This window comes from Mesoplodon bidens (assembly GCF_964165515.1).
Source record: "Mesoplodon bidens genome assembly, chromosome: 9".
Classification (NCBI taxonomy): Eukaryota; Metazoa; Chordata; class Mammalia; order Artiodactyla; family Ziphiidae; genus Mesoplodon; species Mesoplodon bidens.
In genome coordinates, this window is record NC_138166.1 from 81,409,892 (window position 1) to 81,426,412 (window position 16,521).

Here is a 16,521-nt window from a genome sequence, read left to right on the forward strand (position 1 = left end):
TGATTGGGTCCCATAAATCATTCACATCATCCACTTGATGAGTGTCATTACGTTCCATTTGCCTCCGTGGTGTTGACCAATCTGACATTTGGAGAAAGATTTATTGGCCCAAACAGTTTTAAAACAGAAAAAAAAAAAAGTCCCATGGAAAAACGTGTTAGAGCTAAGCTCAGATATAAATGCCAGAATCCCTGAAACACTGGCTAGGCTATAAACACACATAGAAATGGTGATCCAAGTCTTTCCACCATATCTGGGGAAATTCAAATCTCACTGTGTCAATTTTGAAAGGAAATAGCAAAACTAGCTACTTTCATCTCTGACACTCCTCATGTGTTCATGGTGATAACTATATTAATGTTTTTGCCTGTTTAAGCTTAAAATCCACTTATTCCCCCACTCCTGCATTTTCACATTGTGGAAAAGACCGTGCTGAGTGAGATAGCTTGATGGTTCTGTTTTCCATTGAACAAAAGTAGGCTTAAAGCAGTGAAATTGGCACAAATGAGCGAGTTCCCCTGCTATGATCTCTCTCTGCTTCAGGGCCTTAAAGTTCCATCATACTCTTTTGAATTAGATCACAGAATACCTCTATTAAAACAAACTTGTTATCTTAAGGGAATTTTGCCAATCATTGACCTCTTTCCTTAAATTTGTTTACTAAAGGTTTTGGACCCGATTCCAATGTGAGGGGGCAAGGGAAGTGGGGTTTCCCACACCACCAAGCAATCCTTGGACACCAGCTGGGTGTCCTACAAGTCAAATCAGTTCTGACACCATCACCTGGAAATAGCATCAGATCCCACAGAATGCTAATAGGACAAACCAGAAATTATGGATCCTAGGAGACAACTCATTATGAAAAGCTACTACTATATAAAAGATAAGCTCTATGAATGGAAGGATTTTGTTCACTGATGTGAACAAACAGTGACTGACACACAATTTGTCCTCAAATATTTATTGAATGTGTGAGCACAGGAAGCACAGGAAGGTCACCCCTGAGGAAGAAGGAGTCGACTTGGAAGTACTGGCTTCTAGAAATAAAGTATAGCTCAAAGAGGCACAGAGAGGAGAGCTAAAGGAATGTTTAAAAAATAAATAAATAAAACAAAACACTTATTTTCCCAAGACCAGCTCTATAAAAACCCAAAAGAAAAATTACCATTTGCTGTGATAGTCTGGCTCCAAGATGGCCCCCAATAACTTTACCTCCTGGAACCATGCGCTCATGGAGTCCTCTCCCACTTTAAATAGGGGTGAATTATGTAAACAATAATATATTCCAGAAATGACTGCATGTGGTTTCTGAGGCTAGGTCATAAATGACATTTTAGCCTATGCCTTGTTCTCTCTTGGACTGCTCACTCCTGGGAGAGAACCAGACTGTCATGAGAGCTCTCAAGCAGCCCTATGGAAAGGAACTGAGGCTTCTTGCCCACAGTCAGCACCCACTTGCCATGCATGTGAGGGAGCCACCTAGACAGTGAGTCATCTGGCTCCAGTCAAGCATTTAGATGACTGCAGCCCCAGCTGACACCTTGACCGCAACCTCATGAGAGACCCTGAGCCAGAACAACCCAGCTGAGCTGCTTCTAAATGTCCAATCTACAGGAAATGTGTGAGATGATAAGTGTTTTACTGTTGTAAGCTGCTAAATGTGGACTTATTTGTTACACAGCAATAGAAAACTAGTGCAGCTCAAATTAAGCTGACTTACCCATTCTGTGGCCACCACCAGTATAGTAGTCGACTGAGAATCTACTGAGAAGGTAGTGACAACTATCTTATACCAAAAAAATGCCCCAAAGTGTCTAGTATCAGCAATATTCTATCATCACTCTTAAGGTTGCCTCCCTTTTGGGAACTATGTGACTGAGATTGTACTCATAAATAGATCTATTGCTAAAGGATGCTTTCCTTTCTTGAATGTGGGGTGAATAGTGGAGGGCAGAGAATTGTAGCCCCGAAGTTCAACACTTGCTGAGGGCTATCAGATCTCCCCCAGGTGGAGTAGATAATTCATGCATGTTTAATTTCAAATATCCTCCCTTGAGAAAGTAGATGGTACTTCATGTGTCCTAAGGGCACTCAAAACTATTAGCTCTACCTTGTCTCTTCAATACAAAGGAAAAGCAATCTATCATAACCCTGTTAATTTTCTATTAGGTTTTAATGATTTAGAAAAGTTATTTTATTTATGTATAAGATTCCATTAGGCAAGAAAAAAAAGTTAAATTGAAAGTGGCTTCTCTCAAAAATATTGAGAAAAATGAAATATTCCACTTGAGTGGCTAAAATATTGATTTTATACCCTAATGGACTCTTATAAGATAATAAAATACTTTCTGTGAAGGTTATGTTTCAAAGCTAATTATTGTAAAGCCAAAATTGCATTTTGTTTGGGGCTTCTATAGATTTATAATGTTACCGTTAAAAAAAAAAAGGCAGTAAAAAAATAAAATCTCAGAAACATTAAACTTCAAGTTTGGTAGAGACCTTAAAGGTCAGCTTGTCTACCCACATGTCTAATTCTTTAATTCTCAATACACTTTATTTTCTATAAGGAAATAAGACTTATTAACAAAGAAATATATCCAAATCTGATAGGCCTCATTACGAAGGATAAATATTCATCATTATAAGCTAAGTACTATATTTTCTTGATCAGTTTCCTGAATACTGAACTAGTGGAAAAATGTTTTTCATAAATAAAAATTAAAGTTATAAGATAATGAAAAATACCACAATTTTTTAACAGTTGTAAATTTTCTTTAGTAAAAAACAGTATAGTCAAGCAATGTGTGTTACATTTCTTGATATAATGGAGAAAATTTATGTATGTTTCAGTAAACATGTTAAACATACACGACTACATTTTCATCAAGGAATCTATTTATGTATAACTGTACAGTGTTTTGATGTCATAGTTGAGGTCTGGTAACCAATCAATATCCACCCCAAGGAAGAACAAGTAGCGAACACTTGAGTCAGGATCTTGTAAATACATTAGTATTTGAGACACATAATTTATTTTGTATATGTTGCTAAATTAAAAATACTGCTATTTGAGAGTAAATTAAACTTCCTATTTTTCACAACTATTCTACAAAGCATCAACAAAGATCATTCAGCTCTCTTGCTTTGCTATATTAACAAATAATACCATCTTTCATAATGCGTAAAAAGAGAAGCCATATCCATACATCTAAAATATGTGTCTTCCTCTCCTTTGGCATTATTCTGATATTAGGATGTTTTCTGTCTAAAACGTGTTCTAACAAATGGATGATAATTATATAGATAGACCTTCTAGGGACAAAACCATAGCCCATTCCTGTCTTGACAGTGTTCACCAATAGTGATTCATTCTGTAGGCTCCAATCCAGTACATTTCATAGAATGTGAGCCATCAACTGGCTTCTGCTGTCAAATTCTATTATTACTGCAGACAAATATACCAGCAACCACAAAACCAAAACTTTCTGAGTGAATGTGCTTACATTTTTTCATCTTTAATCTTCCCAGACCAATCAACCTAGAGTAATGCTTCATAAATTAAAGGCATTATTTTTTATAGAATAATTTTCTTCTGTGTAGTTTTAATAACTCCTGAAAAAAAGGACTACAAGAATATTTCCCAATTAAATGCCCCACTATAATTAATCATTTCCAGTATTCACTACAAAATTCTCGCTCAATTTAATACCTCTATTACAGTGTTTTTCCCACATGTTAAGTGGTATCTTCAATATTATGATTACTATACATGTGGGAAAATTTTAAATATAACACTTAAAGATAATTGATATCTAGTCATACCATCCTTAACCAGCTCTTTTCATCTTGCTCTATAAATAAGCATAGTATTATAATCATTTTGGTGACTAGTTTGCCACTGCAGTATTCAAAAACCCAACTCTTCATCTAACTTATGTAACAGCAGATTGTACATGCAAACATTTCCAGTGAAACTGGGCATTTTTTCAAAGGTTTACTCATTAATTTCCATATAGTCAATAGTTTTAACAAGTGTACTTAATTAGCATGAGTATTTAAAATGTCAAAATTTGGTATATTTTGTGAATCATGTGATTCACATATGAATGACTACATGTTGCACAATTAATTTGATAATGCAACTCAAAATACAGTTTCCAATATATTATATTATATTCTCAGTATACACATTCATATATATAAATATGTTTGTATATAGATATATATTGCTTCAGTAATATTCATCCTTTCCTTTGGGTCATGCAAAGCTTTCTACTTCTGTTCAAAGTGGTAAGTAGGTTTAGTGTCCTCTGAAAAGATAGTATGTGTGAGATGATTCTCAGATTGAAGTCCTAGTTTTATATGATATTACAGATCTACATAACCTTTAAAAATGCAAAGACTACTCTTATTTAAAAATACAATTTAGGGCTTCCCTGGTGGCGCAGTGGTTGAGAGTCCGCCTGCCGATGCAGGGGACACGGGTTCGTGCCCCGGTCTGGGAAGATCCCACATGCCGCAGAGTGGCTAGGCCCGTGAGCCATGGCTGCTGAGCCTGCGCATCCGGAGCCTGTGCTCTGCAAGGGGAGAGGCCACAACAGTGAGAGGCCCGCCTACCGCAAAAAAAAAAAAAAAAAAAAAAAAAAAAAAAAAAATACAATTTAAAATTTCATTTACAATAGCATCAAAAATAAAATACTTAGGAATAAACTTAACAAGTGCCAAGAGTTTTTTAAACTAAAAACTACAAAATATTATTTCAAGAAAGTTAAAGAAATGAATAAATGAAAAGAAATCCCAAGTTCATGGATCAGAAGATTTAACATTGCCAAGATGGAAATACAAAACTGATCAACAGATTCGACATAATCCCTATTAAAATCTTATCTGGCTTCTTTGCAGAAATTGACAAGTTGATCCTAAAATTCATATGGGAATATAAGGGACCCAGAATAGACAAAATGATCTTGAAAGTGAAGAGTGAAGTTGGAAGATTCACACTTCCTGATTTTAAAACTTACTACAAAGCTGTAGTGATCAAGCAGCATGATACTGGCATAAAGATAGACTAATTACTGAAATAAAATTGAGAGCCCAGAAATAACCTCTTATATGTATGGTCAATTGATTTTTGACAATGATGACAAGAAAATTCAATGGGGAAAAAACAGTCTTTTCAACAATGGTGCTGGGACAAGACATGACACCAAAAGAATAAGCAGCAAAATAAAAACAAATAAATTAGACTTCATCAGTATTACTTTTGTGATTCAACAGATGCCATTAGGAGAGTGAAAAGACAACCCACAGAGTGGGCAAAAATATTTTCATATCATATTTCTGATAAGGAACTTATATCCAGATTTTATTTTTTAAAACTCTTAGAATTAAACTGTTAAAAAGGCATACAATCCAATTAAAAATAAGCAAAAGAAATGGAGACATTTCTCAAAAAAAGACATATGAGTAGCCAATATGCACATGAAAAGATGTCTAACATCATTAGTCATAAGAGAAATGCAAATCAAAACCATAGTACCCACTAGAATGGTCATAATAAAAAATACAGACAGTATCAAGTGTTATTGAAGATGTGGAGAAAGTAAAACCCTTTACATTGTTGGTGGCAATGTAAAATGGTGCAGTTATTTTGGACAACAGTTTGGCACTTCCTCAAAGAGTTAAACACAGAATTGCCATATGACCTAGCAATTCCACTCCTAAGTAATTTTAATCTAAGAAAACTGGAGACATATGTTCTCACAAAAATTTGTACATGAATGTTCACAGCATCATTACTCATTAGAGCAAAAAAGCAGAAACAACCCAAATGTGCATGAACAAAATGTGCTTTATTCAACCAAATATTAAAAAGAAATAAAGTACTACTATATGCTATAAAATAGATGAACCTTGAAAATACGCCAAGTGAAAGAAATCAGTCACAAAGACCATAAAGTGTGTGATTTTAATTTATATGAAATGTCCAGAATAGGCAAATCCATAGACAGATAGTAGATTGGTGACTGCTAGGGGTTAAGGAGGGAAGAGAATAGAGTTACTACTCAAGGGTACAGGATTTCTTGGGAGGTGATGAAATGGTCTAAAATTAGTGGTAATGGATACACAACTCTGTGAATATACTAAAAGCCACTGAATTATGTATTTTAAAATGGGCAAATTTTATGGCACTTGAATGATCTCAATAAAGCTGTTATTTTTTAAATATGCAAACTACGTTGATACAGTCAGGAAGTATTAATATCAGTCCTTCATTTGCTGTATAAAAAGACATATTACATGTTCTAGACGAGGTTCGATGTGGGGATTCAACAGTGACCAAGACATGGTTGCTGGCCTCCAGAGACAGTGAAAGTGGGGAGAGAGATAAGCAGAGGGCCAGTCACAGTTCGGTATGGAACTCCCCAAAAAGAAAAGGGGTGAGGAAATGGTACTGCTAAAAGAGGATCCAGCAGGGCCACCAAGCATAGGCTTCAGGGATGTGTGAACAGCAGCCTGAAGGATGTATAGGAGGTAAACCAGGGAAGGGGATCTCAAGCCAAAAAAGAAGAAAAAAAAAAAAAGACATCAAGATTCATGGGTAAGAAGAAGTCATAACAAACTGGAGAAACTAAAGGTATAAACAATAGCAAAAGTATAAATAAAAGCACTGAGGGAATTGGTAAGAAGCAAGCTAGGGAACAGAGGTGATGCTAGATCATGAAGCCTTTCTTCTTCTAGCGATGCTGTCATGTAATTAGTGAACCACACTTTGCCAAGCACCAATTTAAATTTATTTTCCTCAGGAGAGTAAGAGCCTGGTGTGTGGCCTCCCAGAGCCTAATGGGATGACTACCCTGCAATGGCCATCAATAAATATTTGTTGAATGAATGAAGAAGGAATGGAAGAACAAGTGAACAGGTGATGGTGTCCTTCATCCAAAGCCCCAGCAAAGCTTCCAAGCCAGGAAGCTCATGAATCAGAAGAACACATGGTCTGTGTTCATGAGTTAAGTTTCCCTGGGGCAAAGATTTCAAAGGCACAGTCATAGGCAAGGCAGTTGAGATCATGAATATGTATTAGCAAATTCTCACCCACAGAAACAGTGGGAAGTGTGAAGGAAGATGACACAATGGAGGCATGGAAAGAGCAGAATTTAAGGAGCAGACGCAGGACGACTAGTAAAGAAGAAAGAAAAATGATGGTCAGATGGAAACCAGGGAAGAACCTGGTCTAAGAAGCCAAACAGATCATTTCAGGAAAGAGGAAGTGGTCAGTGGTGCCCAAAGATAGTCAGATTTCATGAGGATACAATTTGAAAACTGAGAGTGCCTGGTTGCCTTCATGACAAAAAAGTTCATTTTTCTGTGAAGTCGTCTCTGACTGACCCTACACCAGTCGGGTGGGTATGTCTCTCCCCTGGATTGCATTATGTATTTTATTATAACTCTTGGGCATTATATTGTGACTATCTGTTCACATATCCATTTCTGCACCAGACCGAGAGCACGGTAATCTCAAGGACAGATATTTTTACCTCCCATTACCTTTATTAAGACATAGGATTCAGTAGGAATTCAATGTTTGAAAAAAACATAAGGTGATTAATAAGTTGAATGTGTGGTAAGCACATCTATTACTACTCCAAATATAGAACTACTCTCTATTTAGGGTTTTGAGTAGGATGATAGTAAACTTATTCTTTCCTAAATCTGTGTGGTCTCTAGATTATTTCACCCATACCTTCCAAGAAGCTAATTGTGGGGAGGCTAGGTACTCTGACACACACCTTATAGGGATGTTGGAAAGATCTAACAAGTTAACATCTGTGAAAATGTTTCATGAATGGAAAATGTAAAAGGTGCTCAGAAACTCTGCATATACCTTGATTTAGGACTGAGAGGCAGCACTGGAAAGAAGGTACCCACTCTCTAACTATAATAAATATAGCTGCTCTGTTAAAAAAAACTATGTCAGCAGCAACAAAGAAAACCACGGTCTTTGGATTTCATACAGACCTGTGGTTTCTTGCTTTAATTTTCCCACTCTCAGCTCTTAATGTCAGTTCCTGGTAATCGCCACATGAGATGCCACTTCTCACATCACAGCTCTATGCAGAGAAAAGCATCTAGGCTACTGCCTTCTGCCCTTGACTCTAAGGTTGGAGAGGGTGGCATCTGCCAGTGTGGATGTTGGGATGTGTGTTGTGGGACACTTGGTTTTGGGGACTAGTATAGGACGTCAGACCTACAATATTTTTGGTGAATGGGATGCACTAACCCTATGTTAGGTTGCACCCCAACACACGGCATATGCAAATATCCAGGGAGTTTGGGGTATTTGTAGCCATAGTATTGAAACAGAATAATCTTTTTCCTTAATGTTAAATTTATCATAAAAGTTATAATTTGAATACTATGAAGAGTGGTCATTTGAATTCAAAAGGCATTGAGCTACAACTTGTGTTACTATGTTCATGATCATATTCTAAATGACCAAAATAATTTTTTAGATAAAAGCTTTTTATTTAAGGGACTTTCCTGGTGGTGCAGTGGTTAAGAATCCGCCTGTCAATGCAGGGGACATGGGTTCGACCCCTGGTCCGGGAAGATCCCACATGCCTCGGAGCAACTAAGCCCGTGCGCCACAACTACTGAGCCTGCTCTCTAGGGCCTGTGAGCCACAACTACTGAGCCCTTGTGCCACAACTACTGAAGCCCGCTCACTGCAACGAAGAGTAGCCCTTGCTCGCTGCAACTAAAGCCCGCGCACAGCAATGAAGACCCAACACAGCCAAAAATAAGTAAACGAATTAATTAATTTTTTTAAAAAGCTTTTCATTTAAGATTAATTCATCTGAATGTTTACTATAAAAATAACTATTCTAACCTCTCAGGATGATTTGGTATGTCAGATCTTTTCTGAATATTATTTAAAAGTTTTTATATTTTAATTTTAAATCTTAAAATATGACATAAATGTCATATATGATAGCTATATTATATATATTGTGCCAGTATTTTATGATGCCTAAATTCAGTTAAGAAGCTCCTTCATTGCTAATAAGTAGAAGTAAATAACACGAAAATCAGCTCAGGGGTAATACTCTCTATGGGCAATTTTGTTAACTCTTAGGATATCCCTTTAAATTATTCACATTTCTTATTTTTCCTACACTACGTTGATTTATAAGTGCATGTAGAAACTAAGATAATTCTTTACAAAGCGTTGTGTGATATTTTGAACACTTTAATAGATGTTCAATACAAAACACTTGTCTATTTCAATCTTAGCCATATCACTCAGTGTATATTTAACTCAATCTGCGGAAATTTATAGGAAGTAAATACCTTCAAAATGTGAGAAGACAGACAAAGGAGTTTGGAATGACTTGTTTCCAGTGGAAAGCCACTTTATATTGCTAAGCAAACAGAACATAAAGAGTGATGATGATGATGATGATGATAATAGCTAACATTTTCTGAGGGCATATTATGTGCCAGAATTGTTCTAAGTAATGAACATTAAATGCTTATAACAACCCTGTGGGTTAGGTACCCCTGACCCTACCCCATTTTGTCTAAGGAGTCATGGAGCAGTAGGTAACTTGCCCCGTATCACATAGTTACTCAGTGATGGAGGGGGCCTAAAGCCACACGCCCAATCACAGCATTTTATTGCCTGTACCTGCTGGCTCCCAGGGCAGTGCACGACATGATAGATGGTAGAAAAAAATTTTTAACTGACTGAAAATCCAGGATAGGGAGCAGAGAAGATAGGAGACAGTGGAGTACGCATAATGCATTTGAAATAATAGTCCGATGAAAGGAGTGTGGCCCCAAACAGGAGAGGCCCTAGACAAGAGCAGAAAAGTGAGTGAGACCAGGACAGTCAGTTTACTGGGAATGGAAAAGAATGGGTGAGTTTAAAACAGGTTTAGAAAGAAGAATCAAAAGAATTTGGTAATAATTTGCTTAAAGGATTTTTTTCACACCAGACCCAATGTAAAAACCTTAGGATAAGATAAACATTTATTTCATGGTTTCAGTATGCTTCATCCTAGGGATTCCTTTCCCTTTTTAGTTATTACAGTGAAACCTTGTCTCCAGCTTAGATTCTTCTAGCTATTTCATTCCATATAAGAGCACCAAAAAGGTTATTGTATCAATTTAGCATGCTTTATTCACAGTAACCCTAAATGGCACTCTTCCTGCCTGAAAGGCATTTATAACTTAATCCTAAATGAATATATGCAAAAATAAGATACCTTATTTGAATTAAAAAAAAAGACACCCAGTAAAAAAAAAAAATCTCAATTCTGTACTGAATTCCTAGGGATTGCATGACTCTATATCTACCCACATAAAGATAGACGGGAAACTGCTAAACACGAACAAAAAAAGCTCCTGCAGCCAGGGAGAAATAGAGCTATCACAACTGAGACGTGTCATAAAAATAAATGACTTCTGAAAGAGGGAAAGAACCTGAGGTCACTTTCCAGCCTCAAACCTAGAGACTAAAGGCTCTTCCCACAGACTGTGGTACAGAATAGAAAGATTGAGAGAGATTAAGAAGAAGTTCCCTTCGATTCAGCTGGAGCAAAGTGACCAGACAGAAAAGAACAGAGATGAATGAGAAATTGAATGGTACAAGAGGAGACCACAGCCGGCATTTTGGGAGAATATGCCTCACAAAGACACACAAATAGTCACCAGAATTATCTGTTTCTATGCATTGTTTAATAGGACAAATGGTAACCAAAGCTACTGAAATACAGTGTAAATACTGTGATTAGAATGTGGAACTTTGAACAATAGCCGACATAAAAACTGTGAACTGTCTCAAACTTGTAGGGAAAGCCTACATGATATTAACACGTTTATTCTGACACAGCAGTGACAAAAAATATATCAGAACTAAAGCAACAATATAAGAAAAGGAGCTCTGTGACATCAGAAGAGAAACATTTTCAATCAGCCATATCTGGCTAAGGATTTCCTCAATTTATAAAAAACTTATTTATTCATTTATTCAAAAACATGAATTGCAATAACAGTATAATCAACAGGGTAGGTACTAGGAATATAAAACTGAATGAAGCAATGTTTGGGCACACTAAGAGCTTGGCAATTTAGAAGGGACTGGAATTCAAGACTAAAATTATGGGATCAAATACTTGACATTACTGAAGTTGGACCATTTTCTTTTCCCCAACCTGGCAGAAGACTAGAGATTTACTTTCTGGAGAAGGTAAAAACATAGAGTCTTTTGGATGCAGGGCACCTGGCACATTTGGGATCAGGGTACCACATTGACATAAGTTTTGGTAAGTAAAAATACAAACGGTGTGGGGCTTCCCTGGTTGCGCAGTGGTTGAGAGTCTGCCTGCCGATGCAGGGGACGTGGGTTCGTGCCCCAGTCCAGGAAGATCCCGCATGCTGCGGAGCGGCTGGGCCCGTGAGCCGTGGCAGCTGAGCCTGCGCGTCCGGAGCCTGTGCTCCGCAATGGGAGAGGCCACAACAGTGAGAGGCCTGCGTACCGCAAAAAAAAAAAAAAAAAATACAAATGGTGAATTGTGTTTTCCAGTCCTCTTCCCCTACCTGGCTCAAAGAGTACTACCAGCCTTGCTTATATCCTCCAAGGAGAGGATTTGAAGATTCATCTTCAGGAGACTTTTAGATACATCAGCCTAAAAGAGAAGATCTAAACATTCTGATGTGAAGTGATTTCCCAGTGACATCTACTGTCAAAAACCACACACATGTACAGAGAGCTGTTGATTAGCTTTTCCCTGCACTCTTAGATGTGAGTGGAATCCAAGGGTCACTGGGCATGAAGAAAATTTCTACCATGAACAATAGGCATTAAATCAAACAAATAGGGGGAACATAGCAATTTAAGTAAATAAAGGCTATGCCTGGAGAGGAAAGCATTAAAAAATAATGAATACCTTCAGAGATTTTTAAAAAACGCATGCACTAAACAAGAAGATTCTGTAAAAAAAAAAAAAAAAAAGGAACGTTCATATATCATGAAATAACTCTTACAAATTAATTCTAAATCATTATAATTAATAATATACTTAAATTACATTAATTCTATTTATAATTATAATTCTAGATAACTGAATTATTTACAATTCTGAATTATAATTTCAGAAACAGAAATCAGTAGAAGAATTAAAAGGTAAAGTTGAAGTAATCTCCCAGAAATAGATTAAAGGGACACAGAGAAAGAAATCAGCAAGAATTAAAGGGTCAGTGTGGGATTTAAATAATAATCCCAGAAAAAGAAAATGGGGCATTTGGATTATTAAAGAAAAAAACTTCTGGAAGAAAAGGATAAGACATTCTGGAGTAAAAGGTCCTACTGAGTGTCTAGTACAATCAATAAAAATTATACACATATTAGGGTATATCCTGTTGAGATTTCAGAATAATGAAGACAAATAGGGGATCTTAAAAGATTCTGGAGATCAGGGCTTCCCTGGTGGCCCAGTGGTTGAGAGTCCGCCTGCCAGTGCAGGGGACATGGGTTCATGCCCCGGTCTGGGAGGATCCCACATGCAGCGGAGCAGCTGGGCCCGTGAGCCATGGCCGCTGGGCCTGTGCGTCCGAAGCCTGTGCTCCACAATGGGAGAGGCCACAACAGTGAGAGGCCCACGTACCGCAAAAAAAAAAGATTCTGGAGATCAAAAAAACAAAAAATGTTACAAAGAATCGAGGATCAGAATAATCCAAGAGCCAGGGAATAATGAAATAGTGTCTTCAAAATCTAAAGTAAAATCATTTCCAACCTAGATTTTGGCAATCTTTTGTTAAAGCATAATATCAAAATGAAGACACTTTAATTTAAAAAAAAATTTTTTTGGCTGCATCAGGTCTTAGTTGTGGCACATGGGATCTTCACTGAGGCATGCATGCGGGATCTTTCGTTTCGGCATGCGGGCCTTCCTTGCAGCTCGCGGGCTCCAGGGCACATGGGCTCTGTAGTTTGCAGCACGCAGGCTCTCTAATTGAGGCGCGAAAGCTCAGTAGTTGTGGCATGTGGGCTTAGTTGCCCCATGGCATGTGGGATTTTAGTTCCCTGACCAGGGATCGAACCCGTGTCCTCTGCATTGTAAGGCAGATTCTTTACCACTGGACCACCAGGGAAGTCCCCCTGAAGACACTTCTATAAATGCAAGTTCTCCAAAAAATGGATCTTCCATTTTCAGTCTCAGGAAGTTTTCAGTTAATATGTTGTACCTAAATAAAAGAATAAATGAAGGAAGCGGAAACTGGATTATAGGAAACAGAAGATGCAGCACAAAAGAAATGTGAAGAAATCCTCTGAATTATGGTAATGAAAGATGCTGGGATGTGGGATGTGGGATGCAAGCTTTGCCTTTATTTAGAGACGTACCAATCTAAATTGGAGAACCTGGAGAGATATCTCTAAGAACATAACTATAGCTAAACAGATGTCTTTTGCTGAAAAATTTGGAAGTGAATTGGTTTTAAGTATATAAAAAGCAAAACAAAATCAAAACAAAACACTAAGCAACCAAACAATTTTGTAAATGATGATTATTAGCTACATGAAAATGTAAGTTATGGTTTATCTATATCGGGAGGATGATGGGACAGGAAATGTAATGCCAGAGGAGGACAGGTATAAAGGAGATAATGCCTCATATTCCATAGTGAGAAGTTACCACAAACTGACATAGCAGAAAAATAAGAAGTAGAAAGTAAGTGTAAGCAAGTTATTTAGAAATACAGAGTAAAACACATCAAAAAACAAGGAGTTGAATGCAGTCGCCTTTGGTCATCTGAAAACAAGGACAGATATATTGGGGGCTGACATTTTCAAATGAGTCTTGTGAGACCAATGTACTTTTTATAATCATATGTACAAATAAATAAAAAAGATTGAAATGAAAAGTTAATAAGCTTGAGAGTAAAGTAAGACAAATAAGAAACAGAGAAGTGCAGGAGAGCTAAAAATGAAATGCCCACTGGAGATCCACACAGGAAGCACTGAAGGGAAGGAAAGAGTTTGCAAAAAATCACATTCTTGTATGGACACCAACTTGTAAAGCTTCTCAAACCATTGAGGAAAAAAAAAAAATTCAGAGATGGAAATAGTAATAGAAAAAATGGAAGAAAACAGAAGGAGACTATGAGAAAAATTATGAACAACTAACATTTCTAGAGAAATCAAAACAGTTGTTATGGAAAAACATAATAAAAATATATGAAAAGAAAACATTTCTCTGCTGAAGAAACATCTATGCAAATGGATTGAAGGGCAAACTTCGTGAAAGGGACTGATAAAACATAAGACTCTCTGGTGGGAGGTATAAGATTAAAGAAAAGCTCAAAACAAATCAAGCAAGATAAAAAAAAATCTGTGTAACAAAAAGTAAAACTAAGGATAGTCTCAAACATTTCCACCACAACACAAATGCAGAATAAAAAGAAGTATAACATTTTTAGGAGAAACTCTCATGATCACATAATTAATAAACTGACAAGTCTTCTTTCACATTTGAGGACTAGACTTTCTTAGGAATGTCTTCACTGAGAAAACATAATTTTTTTAACATCTTTATTGCAGAGTAATTGCTCTACAATGTTGTGTTAGTTTCTGCTGTATAACAAAGTGAATCAGTTATATGTATTCATATATCCCCATATCCCCTCCCTCTTGCGTCTCCCTCCCACCCTCCCTATCCCACCCCGCTAGGTGGTCACAAAGCATGGAGCTGATCTCCCTGTGCTATGCGGCTGCTTCCCACTAGCTATCTATTTTACATTTGGTAGTGTATACATGTCAATGTCACTCTCTCACTTCATCCTAGCTTACCCTTCCCCCTCCCTGTGTCCTCAAGTCCATTCTCTATATCTGCATCTTTATTCCTGTCCTGCCCCTAGGTTCTTCAAAACCATTTTTTTTTTTTAGATTCCATATATATGTGTTAGCATATGGTATTTGTTTTTCTCTTTCTGACTTACTTCACTCTGTATGACAGACTCTAGGTCCATCCCCCTCACTACAAATAATTCAATTTCATTTCTTTTTATGGCTGAGTAACATTCCATTGTACATATGTGCCACATTTTCTCTATCCATTCATCTGTCGATAGACACTTAGGTCGCAAAAAAGAAAACTACAGGCCAATATCACTGATGAATATAGATGCAAAAATTCTCAACAAAATGCCAGTAAACAGAATCCAACAGCACATTAAAAGGATCGTACACCATGATCAAGTGGGGTTTATCCCAGGAATGCAAGGATTCTTCAATATATGCAAATCAATCAATGTGATACACCATATTAACAAACTGAAGGATAAAAATCATATGATCACCTGAATAGATGCAGAAAAAGCTTTTGACAAGATTCAATACCCATTGGGCTTCCCTGGTGGCGCAGTGGTTGAGAATCTGCCTGCTAATGCAGGGGACACGGGTTTGAGCCCTGGTCTGGGAGGATCCCACATGCCGCGGAGCAACTGGGCCCGTGAGCCACAACTACTGAGCCTGCACATCTGGAGCCTGTTCTCCGCAACAAGAGAGGCTGCGATAGTGAGAGGCCTGCGCACCGCGATGAAGAGTGGCCCCCGCTTGCCACAACTAGAGAAAGCCCTCGCACAGAGATGAAGACCCAACACAGCAAAAATAAATTAATGAATTAATAAACTCCTACCTCCAACATCTTCTAAAAAAAAAAATTTAATACCCATTTATCATAAAACCCTCCAGAAAGTAGGCATAGAGGGAACTTATGCAAACATAATAAAGTCCATATATGACAAACCCACAGCCAACATCATTCTCAGTGGTGAAAAACTGAAACCATTTCCACTAAGATCAGGGACAAGACAAGGTTACCCACTCTCACCACTCTTATTCAACATAGGTTTGGAAGTTTTCGCCACAGCAATCAGAGAAGAAAAAGAAATAAAAGGAATCCAAATCAGAAAAGAAGAAGTAAAACTGTCACTGTCTGCAGATGACATGATACTATATACAGAGAATCCTAAAGATGCTACCAGAAAACTACTAGAGCTAATCAATGAATTTGGTAAAGTAGCAGGAAACAAAATTAATGCACAGAAATCTCTTGCATTCCTATACACTATGATGAAAAATCTGAAAGAGAAATTAAGGAAACACTCCCATTTACTATTGCAAAAAAAATTTTTTTAAGACTTTATCGGAAGAAAGTTTGTTTGAGTATGTAATCCAGTCAGCTGAAAATTACAGCAAACTTGAGAAGTCCAGAAATGGAATCATAATATAAAAGTTGTGACCATGATCATTGAAATGTGTGAGAAATCTACCAAAATGGAGTAAATCTAGTTTTAAAGAGGGGTACAATTAAAAAATAGTTTAAAATGATGTTTAATGTAAACCAAAAAATACAGTCACAATAATCTGGATCCAAAATCCCTAGGTTTCAATGAAAATATAACTTGCATGTGCTTTTATGGGCAACAAAGCAAACAATGACAAGAAAAAAAAGAAGT

General features: G+C 37.1%; 1 protein-coding gene across 3 annotated transcripts in view; it reads right to left on the minus strand.

Annotated features, from left to right (window-relative positions):
• The window catches only part of GRM8 (glutamate metabotropic receptor 8), a gene marked incomplete at both ends in the record, with an annotated part of 776,918 nt that overhangs the window by 113,136 nt on the left and 647,261 nt on the right, over positions 1-16,521 (minus strand). The window lies entirely within an intron of this gene.